This window comes from Triturus cristatus, chromosome 4_1 (assembly GCF_964204655.1).
Source record: "Triturus cristatus chromosome 4_1, aTriCri1.1, whole genome shotgun sequence".
NCBI lineage: Eukaryota > Metazoa > Chordata > Amphibia > Caudata > Salamandridae > Triturus > Triturus cristatus.
Genome location: NC_140585.1, coordinates 1,343,655,040 through 1,343,671,939, shown reverse-complemented (window position 1 = coordinate 1,343,671,939; position 16,900 = coordinate 1,343,655,040). Strand labels below are relative to the sequence as shown.

General features: G+C 52.8%; 1 protein-coding gene across 1 annotated transcript in view; it reads right to left on the bottom strand.

Annotated features, from left to right (window-relative positions):
* Positions 1–16,900, bottom strand: part of KIFAP3 (kinesin associated protein 3) — a 1,322,278-nt gene that overhangs the window by 346,972 nt on the left and 958,406 nt on the right. The window lies entirely within an intron of this gene.

Genomic DNA, 16,900 nt, shown 5'->3' with positions numbered 1-16,900 from the left:
GGTAGTGATAGATTCCTTACCTTAGAATAGATACCCCAGCAATACCAACCCCGGTGGTGGGTCTGCAAACCAAGATCACACCAGAAAGTCCTGGAGAACAGAACGGCCAAAGAAGCCATTTCTCCGGACTTGGCTGTCCAGGCAGTAATGGTTGGTAAAAGTGTGCAGTGAGGCCCACGTAGCTGTCTGACAGATGTCATGCAAGAGAACTCCCCGTCCCCAAAGCAGTAGTGGCTTCTGTCGCACTAGTAGAATGGGCGAGCAGTCCCACCGGAGACTCCTTTTTAGCCAAAGAATAACAAGCCTTTATGCACAGAACGAACCACTGAGAGATAGTCCGCTTGTGCACCGCCCAACCTATCTTGGCGCCCACGTAGCCAACAAAGAGCTGTTAATCAACCCGGAACTGTTGTGTGCGGTTCAGGTAGAATGAGAGCGCACGTTTTGGGTCCAGACGGTGGAGCCTCTCATCCTCTTTCGAAGGATGCGGAAAGAAGGTGGGCAGTGACAACCTTTGGCAGAAAAGATGGGCGAGTTCTTAGAACCACTTTGTCCGGATGGACAGAGAGAAAAGGAGTTTTAGAAGAAAGAGCCTGGAGCTCACTCACTCTTCTGGCAGAGGTGATGGCCACCAGGAAAGCTGTCTTTAAAGTGAGAAAACGAATAGGACAGTTGTGAAGTGGCTCAAAGGGAGCACACATCAGCTATGTCAGAACCCGATTCAAGTCCCACTGAGGCATTATGAATGGAACAGGAGGGAAAAGATGAGTAATGCCTTTCAAGAATCTATTTACAACCGGGGACTTGAAAAGGGAAGGTTGATCTGGAAGACGTAAAAAGGCTGAAATGGCCGAAAGATAGCCCTTAATAGTGCCCAGAGCAGAGCCCTGCTGGGCCAAAGAAAGGAGGAATAGAAGGACCTCTGAAAGAGGAGTGAGAAAGGGATCCACAGCCTTTGCTGTGCACCATGCAACAAACTTATTCCACCTGCAGGCGTATACCATCTTAGTGGAGGCACGCCTGGCTGCCAAGATTACATCACAAACTTCTGGGAGGCAGGTTAAAAGACATCAACTGCCGCCGCTCAATCTCCACGCAAGGAGGTGGAGGCTGGACAGGTTCGGGTGGAGGACCCTATACCTGGTGCTGCGACAGAAGAATCTCCCGAAGAGGCAGTCGGATCGGGGGATCGATAGCCATGCTGAGTAGCTTGGAATACCATACTCTTCGAGCTCAGTCCGGAGTAAAAAGAATGACTTGGGACCGGTTGTGCTTTATCTTCTTCAGCACTCTGCGTAGAAGTGGTATAGGTGGAAAGGCGTATAGTAGACCTCAACTCCACTCGCGACGAAAAGCGTCGCCTAGCAAGTGCCGCCTTGGAAATTCCAACACGTAGAACTGATGACATTGCGCGTTCTCTTCGGTGGCGAATAGATCTAACCACGGCTCTCCCCGCTGCTGAAATAGACCTTGCACCACGTCGGAGTTGAGACGCCATTCGTGATCCATCATGCAGCGGTGGCTGAGTTCGTCCACCCTGGCGTTCAGAGGACCTGCCAAGTGTTGAACCACCAGGAAAATGCCCTGTTACAGCCATATCCAGAGGCGCATAGCCTCCTGACATAGGGTCCACGACCCCACCCAGTTTGTTGCAGTACCACATGGCGGTGGTGTTGTCTGTGAATATCTGCACTACTTTCCCCTTGACAGAGGGAAGAAATGCCTTCAGTGCAAGTCGGATCGCCCGAAGTTCCAGAAGGTTGATAAGGAGCCGGGACTCCGATGGAGACCAGAGTCCTCTGATCTCCGCCACTCCCATGTGGCCGCCCCAGCCCAGAAGGCACGCGTCCGTCACAACAGTGTGCTCCGGTTGGGGAAGGGAGAAGGATCTGCCATTGACCCAATTGTCATTCGTGAGCCACCACTGCAATTGTCGTGCAGTGCCCTCCAAGATCTGGACGTGATCGGACAAGTTACCCTGATGCTGTGCCCACTGGAACTTCAGGTCCCAATGCAGAGCCCGCATATGCCACCTGGCATAATCCACTAATAGGATGCAGGAGGCCATCAGGCCCAGTAGCCAGAGGGTCATCCAGACCGAAACCCGGGATAAAGGCTGAAAGATCGGAATCATCGGCTGAATATCCCGGAGTCGCTGCTCGGGAGGATAAACTCAAAACTGCACCAAGTCCAGAACCGCTCCAATAAAGAGGGAATCAGGTGCGACTTCGGCACGTTGATGGAGAACCCCAGCAAATGCAGGAGGTCGGCCGTAGTCTGGAGGTGGGAGATGACTGCCTGGGGCGAGCCCGCCTTCAACAACCAGTCGTCGAGATAGAGGAAGACTGGAACCCCTGATCGGCGCAGAGGAGCTGCGACCACCGCCATCACTTTCGTGAACACCCGAGGGGCGCTGGTAAGGCCAAAGGGGAGCACGGTGAACTGAAAGTGCTTGTGGCCTACCGTGAACCACAGGTAACGCCGGTGGGCTGGCAGGACGGGGATATGAAAGTACATGTCCTGCAAGTCCAACACTACCATTCAGTCCTGCTGGTCTAGGGCAGATAAGACCTGATAAAGTGTGAGCATCTTGAACTTCTTCTTCCGGAGGAAGCGATTGACGTTCTGAAGGTCATTACCGATCCTACACGACGGTGCTTCGTAACTACGTTGACGACTCCAGTGAACTATTTTATACTACGCTTTTCATGTACTAAGCTTGGACTTCTCTGAATTACTGTTGCTTTGAATCACTTTCCATCGTCTACGCATATCTACCGGCCGTATTATTATAATTCGACTCTTGCAAATTGGGAACTTTCTACATTGCTGCAATTGAACAATTCTGCGCCACTAAGTTAGACAGCTTGATTCGTTGCCCTGAAGAAGCCCATGTTTGGGCGAAACGCGTTGGCTGTGGATATGACAACACCATTGCATTAAAGAAGAAATTTGAAAAACTTTTCAGCTCTATGTGTATTATGATAATTTTGTAATATCACACTATACTAGCTACTTCATTCTCGCGTTGCCTCTCATATTTTGTGTTTATCATTATTGTTTATGGTCTTCTAAGCGGCTGACTATTTGAGGTGGGCAACGCACGCATTACTCATAAGTGACTTGTTTAGGCAGTGCAAATGTGCTCAAACCCAGCTGCTTACTTCTCATATGTCTAATTGACGTTCTGAAGGTCTAAGATAGGACGCAGGCCCTTGTCCTTCTTGGGGACCAGAAAGTAGTGGGAATAACAACCACAACCTACTTCTAGCCCAGGAACGCGCTCAATGGCCCCCTTGGCCAAGAGGGCCGTGACTTCCTGTTGAATAAGCGCAGGATGGTCCCCCGACATGCGGTGGTACTGAGGTGGCATGGCTGGAGGGGAAGTCTCGAAGGGGAGGGAATAGCCCCTTCAGACAATGTGCAGCACCCACTTGTCCGAGCTGATGTTGCGCCAGTGGGGGAGATGATGGCGAATCTTGACGCCCACTGGCGTTTGATGGGCCTGAAAGGTCGGACTAGGAAGGCGTTGCAGTGGATGCTGCGGGAGTGGAGGTGGACTGACCTGCCCGCTGGCCTACAGAACTGTCTCGACGGTTTCCACGTCCGCGCTGAGGATGTTGCTGCCCGGGCCTGTGGCTCTGGAACGAACGTGTTGGGGCACCTCTTCCGTGGCCTCGAAAAGTGGAAGGCGGAGGAGGGCGTGTGGCTGACAGGCCCAAGGACTTGGCCATAGCCCGCGAGTCCTTAAAACGCTCCAAAGCACTATCCACCTTATTGCCAAAAAGGCGAATGCCATCAAAGGGCATGTCCATCAATGTGTTCTGGACATCCGCTGAGAAGCCAGTTGTCCTCAGCCAGGCGTGACGCTGATGCACCACCGGATTCAAGCAAGCCTGGCTGAAGACGGCTGAAATGCCAGAAACCGGTCCTAGGAAGCTTGTTTCCGGTCCAGGGAAGGCATGGCTTGGCAGTTTGGGCTGGACTGTTCCCATGAGGCACAGGGTCAGACTGATTTGCATATGGCCATGTCTGAACTGGGGTGGCAGAGTGGGCTAAAGAACAGTGATGGATTAAACCCAGATCAGGTGACTGGGGGTGAGTGTTTGCAATGTTCAACACTCCGTCCATCATTTCCTTTGGTTTTGCCGAAGCACCACCGTCGTGGAAATCGCCCTGCCCAGCGAGTCATCGGTATCAATCCCACAGCAAATAGTGAACTTTGCTGGGTGTCTCCCAGCTCCAATAGCTTGGGAGAGTACTGTCCGTGCCTTGCCGAAGCACCACCGTCGTGGAAATCGCCCTGCCCAGCGAGTCAGCGGTATCAATCCCACAGCAAATAGTGAACTTTGCTGGGTGTCTCCCAGCTCCAATAGCTTGGGAGAGTACTGTCCGTGCCTCCTCCGGACAGTTGGGCAGCACCTGCGCAACCGTATCCCACAGAGAGTGGGAATAACGGCCCAAGAGGAATGCGGTGTTCACCGACCGCAGTCGTAAGCTGGCATAAGAAAACAGCTTCTTGCCAAGCTGCTCCAGCTTCTTGGAATCCCTATCCTGGGGTGCGGAAGGGAACGCGCTCTGGGAAGCAGAGGCTTGGACAACCAAGCTCCAGGGAGTGGGGTGTTGGGAGAGAAAGAGGGGGTCGCCGGGAGCCGGGCGATGGCGGATGGCCACGCTCCTATTCACAGGAGCCCCTGTGTTGGGCTTGGACCAAGTGCCCAAAAGGACGTCAAAGTTCGTCATTAAAAGGCAGCGAGGGCTCTGAAGAGGTTGCCGCCAGCTGAAGCACTTCTGCCAGGAGGTTAGTCCTGACGGCCACCGTAGGGAGTAGGGAGGTGGAGGGCCTCGACTGCCCTTCGTACTACCACTGCGTAACTGGTACCTCCTCCGTAGCCATGGTAGGAGGAGACAGCATGCCAAGGTCAGGTGAGGTGTCAAGACGACTGGCATCCCCCAATTCCTCTACCCAGTCCGGATCATAATCACACTGTTGTGTGAGAGGATCCTCAGACCCCTCCCAGTCCTCCCCTTCCTCCGAAGTCTGCGAAACAGGCTGAAAATAAGGAGAACGGGGAAAAAGTGCCCCATCGGGATCGGCGCCGATCCGGCACGGTGTCCGGTTCAGGGTTGAAACTGGGGACAACGTCGTCCCGATGAGCGGGCGACGTTGGTGGTGGTGCTGTCGGGGTCGACGTTGGTGGAGGCGTAATAAGGTCAAACGGCGTCAACCGGGTCCGATCCCGGAGGGTCCTGCGGCGCCAGAGTCGCCGGAAGGACAGGACCCCCGGTCGGGCCTGCGGGGCCCGTAGATGCACCGGCGGGGCCAGACGGCCCAAAGAGTCAGGCCATGGCAGCAAGAAACTCTTGCACCTGAGCAGGTGTCGCCGAAGGACCCGGAAAAGGTGGGTAGGCTGGCGGCAAAGTCGCAGGCTCCGCCAGAGCCGCGGGGCAGGCACCACCCGCACCCTCAGCCGCGTGACGGAAAGTCGAGGAGCGACGACGCTTCTTGAACTTCTTTTTAGAATGCTTCGACTTATCTGACCCGAGTGCGAAGACTTAGATTCAGAGTAACAATGGTGACGGCTCCACGTCCGGTCCCTCGACCTCCCACAGGACAAGGACCTTGAGCGGCGCGGAGCCAACTGCCAGACTTCCAGCAACTTTCGAGACAGCTCCCGCAAAGTCTTCAGCCGCCATGGCCCGGCAGTCAGGGCACAACTTGGAGTCGAAGTTGCCCCCAGGCAGTAGAGAGACACGTGGTGTGGGTCTGTCTCTGACATCATGCAGTGACAGTTCCCACAGTTCTTAAAGCCGGGCATCCCTATGACACCAGGAGTCGATCGACTCGAAGAAATTGAGACAAAAGGCCTTGAAAAAACTTAGTCAAAAAGTGACTGGGGGTACTTGCTCTTCCCGGACCTGAGCTTGTTGGCGCGGAAAAATAAAGAACTGACGTCAGGTAGCTCCAGCGGCGTCCTCTCGGCGCCGACAACTCCAACGACGCACGCGGAGCCGCACGATGACACCTACCGACGCGCAGGGGTACTGCTGACGAAAACTTTCCGGATCCAGTCTGACGCCTGGGGGTAATTCTAAGGTAAGGAATCTATCACTACGTGTTTCTTTCAGATACTTTTGTTCTTGCAGCGTGTTCGGAACCGAACTCTATTTTCGTATTTTCCTGCCTACCAGATGTCAGAGCACTCTTCCTTGAGAGCCCAGAACTAAAGTAGCAATCAGGAGTCTTCCTTTCCCGGTGCGGAGTCCCGATCACTCTTTGCCGTATCCCCCCTTCGGCTCAACTACGAAAGTTGTCTACAACAGGGGCAGGACAGAAAGCCCTCAGGCAACATTCGTGAGTCCGGCACTGAGTTCCCTTCTTCTGCGCCTACAAAATTGAACGCGTGCTGTCGAGGACAATGGTTCAGAGCCCAACGAATCATTTGATTGCAGCCATTTTTTGGGGGTCTCTGGAGCGCTATGAAACATAATATGTTCAGGAGCTAGAACTCGCCTGAAGTGTATCCTGTGAAATATGCCATTCTTTCTGTTGTGATTTAAGTTTCAAGGACAATAAGGTATCGGAGTTATTGTTTTTCTTACCAGTAGCTGACGCTAGCTAACATTCGTAAGCTAGTGGACACAAATCTTGACTGAGTATCAAGTGGATGTGAATGCAGTTTCATTCTACAACCCTACTCGGAGTTCAATGCATGTGAATACAGTGGAGGGGCGGTAGGTGCACGACGCAATTGCTTGTATGATATTAGGCTGATGTTGATGGTAATACCTAGTTGTAATTTCCTTTCACCTACAGGGCAATTCATATCACATACGTCTTGATGAGAAAGAAGGATTTCTCGTATTGAAGAGAAAAGATATAGGAAAACTTGTGGTGGTGGACTGCTGCCATTTTGTTATTTTATCTCTTTTGCCCTTCCCCTGTGGGTTCTTTGCAGGGCAGACGCCAGTAACACTCTCTCTCTGGGGGTGCAATTGGGAAACTATCATCACCCCTGTTGGATCTGTTCCTGAAGGTTAGTGGCTGTAGTACTCCGCTGACCTGTCAGAACCTGACTGATTGACAAGCCCAATGGGAGATGGATATCAACTTAGTCCTTACCTCTATCCTAGAAACCACGCCCGCCATGCAGACGGAGGATAATGCCTTCCGAGCAGAAAATCAAGACTTATGGAAGGAAATGGGTTCCATAAGGAGAGAGGTGGCAGGCCAAGCTAGAAAGGGCAAACCGGAACACAGAGATTGGATGTTGCCCCCACCCACACAGACACAAACATCAGGTGCACCTATAGGGCATTCGATATAGGTCTCAACAGGAGGAAGGGCACCGGCATCTGAGTATTTCGTGGCTCCCCCTCAATCGGCCTTAGGCCCGGAATCTATTCAGGTTATTCAGTCACCACAAATACCATTAGCTGAACCAGAACGCTTTTACGGGGATCCCAGAAAGTATGGGATCTTTCTCAGTCAGTGACGGCTGCATTTTTTATGTACAATATTTCACGACGCCCAGTCTAAGACCCCTTTCATCATGTCCTACCGAGGTGGACGTCATAATACCTCGGCTCCGCTTGCGACTCCGTATGACGTCACCGGAGCCATAAGAGAGCCACGTCGGCGTGATGACGTCGGTTCCACCCATTTTTTCCGTGCCTCCGAGGCGAAAAGGTGGACCAACGACCGATTCAAAGTATACACAGTATACAACATTCAAACAAAAATACATAGTACATATACAAAAGGAAAGCTAAAGAACATAAGCATTTCCTATAAGTGTACCAGATAGAAAGAAGATACAATGTAAAACAGCATGTCAAGCAAGGTATCCTTTAAGGTATACAAAGGTGGACAACGGGGAGGCGGGTGGGTCAGTGAGGAATCCACAGGCAGATACTGTATCCACCAGAAAAAGCGTTACCGAAGGTAAGTAACTTGTTCTTCTGAGGGATACATCTGCCAGTGGATTCCTCACCTTGTGAATAGATTCCCACAGCAGTCCCACTCCCGGAGGAGGGTGTCCACCTTCCTATACCAAAAAATCCTGCAAGACAGAATGCGCAAAATGGCCCTCCCTCTTCATCTCAGAGTCTAAGCAATAATGCTTTGCGAAAGTATGGAGCGAGGCCCAAGTCGCGGCCTTACAAATGTCTGCAACTGGAACACCCCTGGCCAAAGCAGAGGTAGAAGACTTAGCTCTAGTTGAATGAGCTCTAATACCCTCAGGAGGAAACTTACCAGCAAGGGCGTAGCAGATCTTATTGGTTAGGATGATCCATCTGGACAGAGTACGCTTGTGTACAGCTGTGCCTTTAGAATGTCCAATATAGCCCACGAAGAGCTGATCATTCAAAGGAAAATCCTTTGTTCTCTCCTCCTCCTTGGAAGGGTGAGGGGGAGGATAAAACACAGGGAGAGTAATGGACTGCCCCAGATGAAATGGAGTAACTACCTTAGGTAGGAAAGCAGCCCTGGTCCTGAGGCCCATCCTTTCAGCATGTAAGGATAAAAACGGGGGTTTTGAACTAAGAGCTTGAAGCTCACTCACCTTCCTTGCCGAGGTTATGGCTACAAGAAAGACCGTTTTAAAGGACAACAGCCTCAAAGGACAGCTATGAAGGGGCTCAAAAGGGGACCCCATCAAAAAAGTTAAAATAAGATTAAGGTCCCACTGTGGCATTACAAAGGGAGTAGGTGGAAACCTGTTAGTAAGACCTTTGATAAATCATAAAACAATAGGAGATTTAAACAACGACGGCTGATCCGGAAGACACAGAAAAGCAGACAAGGCTGACAAATAGCCCTTAACCGTGGCCACAGCACAACCTTGCTGAGCCAAGGAAAGAGCAAACTGAAGCACATTAGAAAGATGGGCTTTTAAAGAGTCAATGGATCTCTCTCCACACCATTTTACAAACTTAGACCACCTGTAGGAGTAGATAGACTTGGTGGAGTGTCGCCTGGCCGATAAAATAACATCCACCACATCAGGCGGGTGAGAGAAAGAACTCAGGTTGCCCCGTTCAATCTCCAGGCATGAAGGTGCAAGCGCTGGAGGTGGAGGTGTAGAACCTGCCCCTCCGACTGCAAGAGGAGGTCTGCCCTGAGAGGGAGACGGAGCGGAGGGTGCGATGAAAGGTGAAGTAGATCTGTGTACCACACCCTTCTTAGCCAATCCAGGGCGATCAATATAACTTGGGCCTGGTCTTGGCGAATCTTCCTCAGAACCCGAGAAATCAAGGGTATGGGAGGAAACACAAAGGAGCTGTGAGCCCCAACTCAACTGAAAAGATCCCCCAACGCCCCCTGCATCGGAAACTGGAGACTGCAGAATGACGGGCAATGCGCATTCTCGAAAGTGGCAAACAGGTCCACCCGAGGAGTCCCGAACATCTGGAAGACATGCTGAACTACCTCTGGATGAAGCCTCCACTCGTGGCGGCGGAAAACTGTTGAGTGAGACTGTCAGCACCCCAGCCAGATGATTCACCATCAAGCAAATCCGATGGTCCTGAGCCCAGGACCAGAGTCGCAATGCCTCTCTGCAGAGACGGTACGATCCTACTCCTCCCTGCTTGTTGAAATACCACATTGCGGTAGTGTTGTCCGTCAGGACTTGTACCGACTGACCGCGAAGGGAAGGGAGGAAGGCCATGAGCGCCAAACGTATCGCCCGCAATTCTAGAAGATTGATATGAGACAATCTTTCCACTGGAGACCAAAGACCCTTGACCTCCAGATCCCCCAGATGAGCACCCCACCCCAGGGTGGAGGCATCCGTTATCACTGTGGCCACCGTTGGAGGAAGATGAAAGGGCTTTCCTTGAGACAGGTTGCCCTCCACGCTCCACCAAGACAGATTCGCTGCAGCTTCTCTGGAGATCCTGACTGACTCCCAGAGATCTCCATTGTGCTGATACCACTGCCTGCGGAGACACCACTGGAGTGCCCTCATGTGCCAGCGTGCATGGTTGACCAACAGAATGCAGGAGGCGAACAGACCGAGCAGGCGAAGGACCTTCAGAACTGGAACAACCGCTCCATTGTGGAATAAAGGGATCATCTCCTGAATGTTGAGAATTCTTTGTGGAGGAGGAAATGCTCGACACACAGAAGTGTCCAGTACCGCCCCTGTGAACAGGTTGCGCTGAGAGGGCACCAGGTGAGATTTGGGCACATTTATTGAAAAACCCAAGTTGAATAACAGCCGAGATGTTACCTGCAGATGATGTTGCACCATCCCTGGGGACTCTGCTTTCAGAAGCCAGTCGTCCAGGTAGGGGAAAACCGGAATCCCCGACCTCCTGAGATGGGCAGCCACCACCGCCATCACCTTGGTAAAGACTCGAGGTGCAGTAGTAAGACCAAACGGGAGAACCGCAAACTGGTAGTGTTGCGACCCAACCGTAAAACGGAGATACTTCCTGTGCGACTTCAGGTTTGGGATGTGGAAATACGCATCCTGCAAGTCGATCGACACCATCCAGTCTTCTTGCTGCAAAGCTTGAAGAACCTGTGCAAAGGTTAGCATCTTGAATTTCTGCTGTTTCAGGTAAAAACTAAAGACTCTGAGGTCCAGGATTGTACGCAATCTGACGTCCTTTTTGGGAATCAGGGAATACCGGGAGTAGCATCCCGGACCCCTTTCCTGCTCTGGAACCACCTCTATCGCACCTTTTTGTAGCAATGCAGGAAACCTCCTTCTGCAGAAGAAGCAGATGGTCCTCTGAGCAAAAACCTTGGCAAGGAGGGTAAGGGGGAGAAAATTCCCGAAAGGGAAGGGCATACCCATTCTCCACAAGGTTTAAAACCCAAAGGTCCGTCGTGACGGATTTCCAACCGCACAGAAAGTGGGACACCCGACCCCCCAACAGGCCTCACATGATCCAGGATGGGGGATCTAGGGCTGCTTCCCTGTAGCTTCATTGGGAGCAGAGGAGGCTGAAGAGGAGGAGGGATTGCGACCAGAACCACGCCAACCACTTTGTCTTCCTCTATAGGACCTTTAGAGAGGATTTTGCTGCTGCTGTTTCTGAGGTTGACGGAAGGAACTAAAGGATGACCTCCCAAATCCTCTATACTTCCTGAAGCCAAACCCTTTTGACTGCGTCTGCAAACCTAAAGATTTCGCAGTAGCTCTGCTATCCTTAAATCTTTGCAGGGCGGAATCCGCGTTTTCCCCCAAAAGCTATTCCCCGTCAAAGGGTAAGTCCACCAAAGTGGCCTGAACAGCAGCAGAGAAGCCGGAAGAACGAAGCCAAGCCTGCCTTCTAGTGGATATAGAAGATACCATAATCCTGGCCACGGAATCAGCCGTATCTAGGCCCGACTGATTAACTTGCCTAGTGGCAGCTTGAGTGTCTGCAACAACCTCCATAAAAGAGCCCTTCTCCTCATCAGGCAGTTTCGGAGCTAACTGCTTCACAGAGTCCATCAAAGCATGAACGTAGCGGCCCAATAAGCAAGTGGCATTCGTTGATTTAAGCGCCATACTTCCAGAAGAGAAGACCTTTTTAGCTCGATCTTCTAAGAGTCCCTGTCAGCTGGGGCCTGTGGAAAAGCACCTGAAGATTGTTTCGAACAGGATGCCTGCACTACAAGACTCTCTGGAGAAGGGTGCGAGGAAAGGAAGCTCGGATCCCCCGGAGCCACTCTATCTCCTCGCCACTGTTCTGGAAACCGCAGGTGAAGAAAGTGGCTTGCGCCAAACGTCCATAACAGGCTCCAAGATAGCCTCATTAAAGGGCAACAAAGGCTCAACAATGGAAGGACTTCAGTCAAAAGGTTTGGCTTGTATTCCGCAGAAGGCAACTGTAAGTCCAACAACTCCGCAGCCTTCCTGGTGACCAAATGGTAAGGAGCCAACTCTTGAGGAGAAGACCTGGAAGAAGAATGCTCTTCAGGAGTAGTGTCCAATCCACTTGCCTCCTGAATGCCCTCAAATTCGTCAGTCACTTCACCTTCCTCCACTTCCTCTGCCCGATATTGCTCTTCCTCTATAATCCTCTGAGCTTCTCTTCGAGAGCGGATCCGAGGACACGGCGTCGGCGGCACCGAACGTGGAGTCGGCGGCGTCAAGACGCGGTGCAGCTGGAGTCGGCGCCGGCGTCGAGTGAGGCTCCGATGAAGGCAAACGATCCAGTCGAGGCCAGGAGGAAGGGTCTCCAGACGGCGTCGTGAACTGCCATGATGGAGCCATCGGCAAGAAGGGCATAAAAGGTGCCTAAGCATAGTGTTGAGGCACGCCCAAACTGAACGCCATTGGACCCACGGGACCTAAAGGTGCACCAGATGGGAAGGCTGCTCTTTGGAAAACACCATACATTGCATTAAGGAAATGCGTCGGATCCGCACCCGGAATCGGGAAATGCGGGTATGAGTTCTAACCTGAATCCGGCCGAGGAGTAGCTGGAGCCGAAGAATCCTCTACTGGAGCCGCAGGTACACCTTCTGGCACTAGCGAAAGAACAACAACCTGCTTCGGCTCGCCGTCGGAAGCTGGAGAATCCACCGGAGACTGCGCCGCAGTTAACTTGGGCGAAAGTGACTTCTCCGGAGAAACACGAGGAGAAGGGGAAGGCGGAGAAGAGACGAAGTCCTTACTTCAACGTCGAGGCGACAGCGACCTTGAAGCCTTACTCTTCGACGATCGGCGCCGAGAGCTATGACTCCTCTTCTTTTTGTGTCTTCTCTACTTCGAGGGCTGAGCGAAGTCGACGACTCCGGCTTCCACTTGTCTCTTTTCCTACCTCTGCCCTCCTTCTTCGCCATAGCCATGAAAAGCTTCGCTTCTCTCTCTTTCAGTGCCTTAGGATTCATTTTCCTAAAGCAGGAACAGTCCTCCACATCGTGGTCCGGCGAAAGGCACCATAAGCAGTCTTCGTGGGGGTCAGTGATGGACATGTGACCCCCACATTCCCTACACGGCTTGAATCCTGACTTCCTCGACAAAGACATGATTAATCCAGAAACAGTAACTCACAAGGAGACTACAAAGTAACAGGAGAATGCTGGAAAACCGTTACGCGTCGATGGCGCGGAAAAAAGGGAACGGACATCATCACGTCGACGTGGCTCTTTTATGGCTCCGGTGACGTCATACGGAGTCGCGAGCGGAGCAGAGGTATTACGACGTCCACGTCGGCGTGGAGAGCTGGGGAAAAAAATCTGTGGAATGCTGGCGCAGGGGATATTCACAAGGTGAGGAATCCACTGGCAGATGTATCCATCAGAAAAGCATGTCTCAAGTCTTGCTTTGCCTTAAGAGTCCTGCAAGAGGAATATTATGTGCCAGGGAGAGAAAAAAGCCTCTGGACCTCTGGGGTATTACCAACCTCCTGGTGGCACCAAGCTTGGGGTGTCTACCGTCAGACTACAGAAGCCCATCCACCCAATAGATCCTACCAGACCCACTGATATTGCCTGATTCTTCAGCAGACACTTGCTGTCTGAGGGGTTCAAGAGAGGGGCAGGTCTACTGCTCCAAACTCAAGTCTAACGCTGAAGGCCCCCCCTGCCCCCAAGAACTCGACCTGGTCATACCCAAGTTCCTCTGGGACAGTACCTTCACAGGAGCTGTGATCATCTACCTCAGGAGCCTGATCTTCACTGGGAGTTTGTGAGGAGGATTAAGTCTTACCTTTCTTGCTCCTTCTCTTGGGGAGGACCTGGTCCATTTTTTCCAGGATCCAGTGCTCTGTCAGTGCTGAGCTGTTTGGCTTGAGCCATGGTGACAGCAAACACAATGGCAGAGATGCCCATCATCTCTGCATAGGTCCTGAAGAACAAGTTACTTACCTTCGGTAACGATGTATCTGTAAGAAACATTAGTTAGTTAGATTCCTCACCTTAGAATATCCCCAGGCATCAGACTGGATCCGGAAGATTTTTCGTCAGCAATACCCCTTGCGCGTCGCTAGGCGTCGTCTGCGGCTCCGCGTCCGTCATCGGCATCGTGCGCCGGAATGACGTCGGAGTACTTAGACGCCGCCCTCGCGCGCTGACGTCAGTTCTTGTACATAGCTTTCCGCGCCAGGAACGCAGAGCCATGCAAGAGACCGACACTGGTGCCAAAAAAGTCTAGGGGCCTGAAAAGGACAACCTTAACCCTAGATGTCAATTCGCAGAACGGGGAGGATGGGTGGGTCGGTGAGGAATCTAACTAACTAATGTTTCTTACAGATACATCGTTACCGAAGGTAAGTAACTTGTTCATCTGAAAGAAACACGTTAGTTAGATTCCTCACCTTAGAATAGATACCCAAGCAATACCATCCCCGGTGGTGGGTCTGCGAACCAAGATCACACCAGAAAGTCCTGGAGGACAGAACGGCCAAAGAAGCCATCCCTCCGGACTTGGCTGTCAAGGCAATAATGCCTGGCAAACGTGTGTAGCGAAGCCCACGTTGCCGCCTGACAGATGTCCTGCAAAGGGACACCCCGTCCCAAAGCAGTAGTAGCCGCTGTGGCCCGAGTAGAATGGGCGCGCAGCCCTACAGGAGGGTCCTTTTTTGCCAAGGAATAACAAATTTTGATGCACAAAACGACCCACCGAGAGATGGTCCGTTTGTGCACAGCTTTCCCCTTCTTAGCACCCACGTATCCAACGAAAAGTTGGTCGTCCACCCGGAACTGCTTTGTGCGGTCCAGATAAAAGGAGAGCGCACGTTTAGGGTCCAGACGGTGGAGCCTCTCTTCCTCTTTGGAAGGATGCGGAGGCGGAAAGAAGGTGGGCAAGGTGACAGACTGCCCAAGATGAAAGGGGGTCACCACTTTCGGAAGAAAGGAGGGACGAGGCCGAAGGACAACCTTGTCCGGATGAACAGAGAAAAAAGGAGGCTTTGATGATAAAGCCTGGAGCTCACTCACCCGTCTAGCCGAGGTGATGGCTACCAGAAAAGCAGTCTTAAGCGTCAGCAGACGAAGAGGACAATTATGAAGAGGCTCAAAGGGAGCGCACATTAGAAATGTGAGAACAAGATTCAAGTCCCACTGAGGCATTACAAAAGGGACAGGAGGGAACGTGTGAGTAATGCCTTTTAGAAAGCTTGTAACTACAGGGGACTTGAAAAGAGAAGGCTGATCAGGAAGCCGCAAGACGGCAGAGATGGCAGCAAGATAACCTTTCAAGGTGCCCAGGGCAGAGCCCTGCTGGGCCAAAGAAAGAAGAAAGAGGGGAACCTCAGAAAGAGGGTCGGAAAGGGGATCCACAGCCTTTGCTGTGCACCATGCCACAAATTTGTTCCACCGGCAGGCGTATACCGTCTTTGTGGAGGGACGCCTGGCTGCCAGAATGATATCACAGACTTCAGGAGGCAAGTCAAATGGCATCAACTGCCGCCGCTCAATCTCCACGCATGGAGGTGGAGGCTGGACAGGTTCGGGTGGAGGACCGTCCCCTGCTGCTGCGACAGAAGATCCTCCCGAAGGGGCAGACGTATCGGAGGATCGGTCAACATACTGAGTAGCTCGGGATACCAGTACCTTCGTGCCCATTCCGGAGCCACCAAGATGACTTGGGCCCGGTCGTGCCTGATCTTCTTCAGCACTCTGGGCAGAAGTGGTATAGGCGGAAAGGCGTACAACAGACCGCAACTCCACTTGTGACGAAAAGCGTCGCCGAGCGAGTGCCGCCTTGCAAACTCCAACGCGCAGAACTGCTGACATTGCGCGTTCTCTTCGGTGGCGAATAGATCTAACCAAGGCTCTCCCCACTGCTGAAAGAGACCTTGCGCCACCTCGGAGTTCAGACGCCATTCGTGATCCATCATGCACCGGCGGCTGAGTTCGTCTGCTCTGGCGTTCAGAGAGCCCGCCAGATGTTGAACCACTAGGGTGACGCCCTGGTGTTCCAGCCACGTCCAGAGGCGCAGAGCCTCCTGACAAAGGGTCCACGACCCCACCCCGCCCTGTCTGTTGCAATACCACATGGCGGTGGTGTTGTCCGTGAACACCTGCACGACACTTCCCCGGACAGAGGGAAGGAAGGCTTTCAGTGCAAGTCGGATCGCTCTCAACTCCAACAGGTTGATGTGGAGGCGAGACTCCGCCGGAGACCAGAGGCCTCTGATCTCCGCCTCTCCCATATGGCCACCCCATCCCAGGAGGGACGCATCCGTCACCACGACATTCTCCGGTTGGGGAAGGGAGAGGCTCCTGCCCGTGACCCAATCGCGGTCCGTGAGCCACCACTGCAACTGCTGTGCAGTTCCCTCCGAGATCAAGACACGGTCGGACAGGTTGCCGTGATGCTGGGCCCACTGAAACTTCAGGTCCCACTGCAGAGCCCGCATGCGCCGCCTGGCGTGATGCACTAGTAGGATGCAGGAGGCCATCAGCCCCAGAAGCCGCAACACTAGCCTGACCGAAACCCAGGATAGAGGCCGAAAGATGGGAATCAGGGCCTGAATATCCCGGACCCGCTGCTCCGGCGGATAGACCCGGAACTGCGCCGAATCGAGAACCGCTCCGATGAAGAGGAGCTTCTGAGAGGGACTCAGGTGTGACTTCGGCACGTTGATGGAAAACCCCAGCAAATGCAGGAGATCCACCGTAGTCTGGAGGTGGGAGACGACTGCCTGGGGCGAGCCCGCCTTCAACATCCAGTCGTCGAGATAGGGGAAGACTGGAACCCCTGATCTGCGCAGATGAGCTGCGACCACCGCCATCACTTTCGTGAACACCCGAGGGGCACTGGTAAGACCGAAGGGGAGCACGGTAAACTGAAAGTGCTCCTGACCCACCGTGAACCGCAGGTAACGCCGGTGGGCCTGCAGGACGGGGATGTAGAAATATGCGTCCTGCAAATCCAACGCTACCATCCAGTCTCCAGGGTCTAGGGCAGCTAGAACCTGAGCCAAAGTTAACATTTTGAACCTTTCC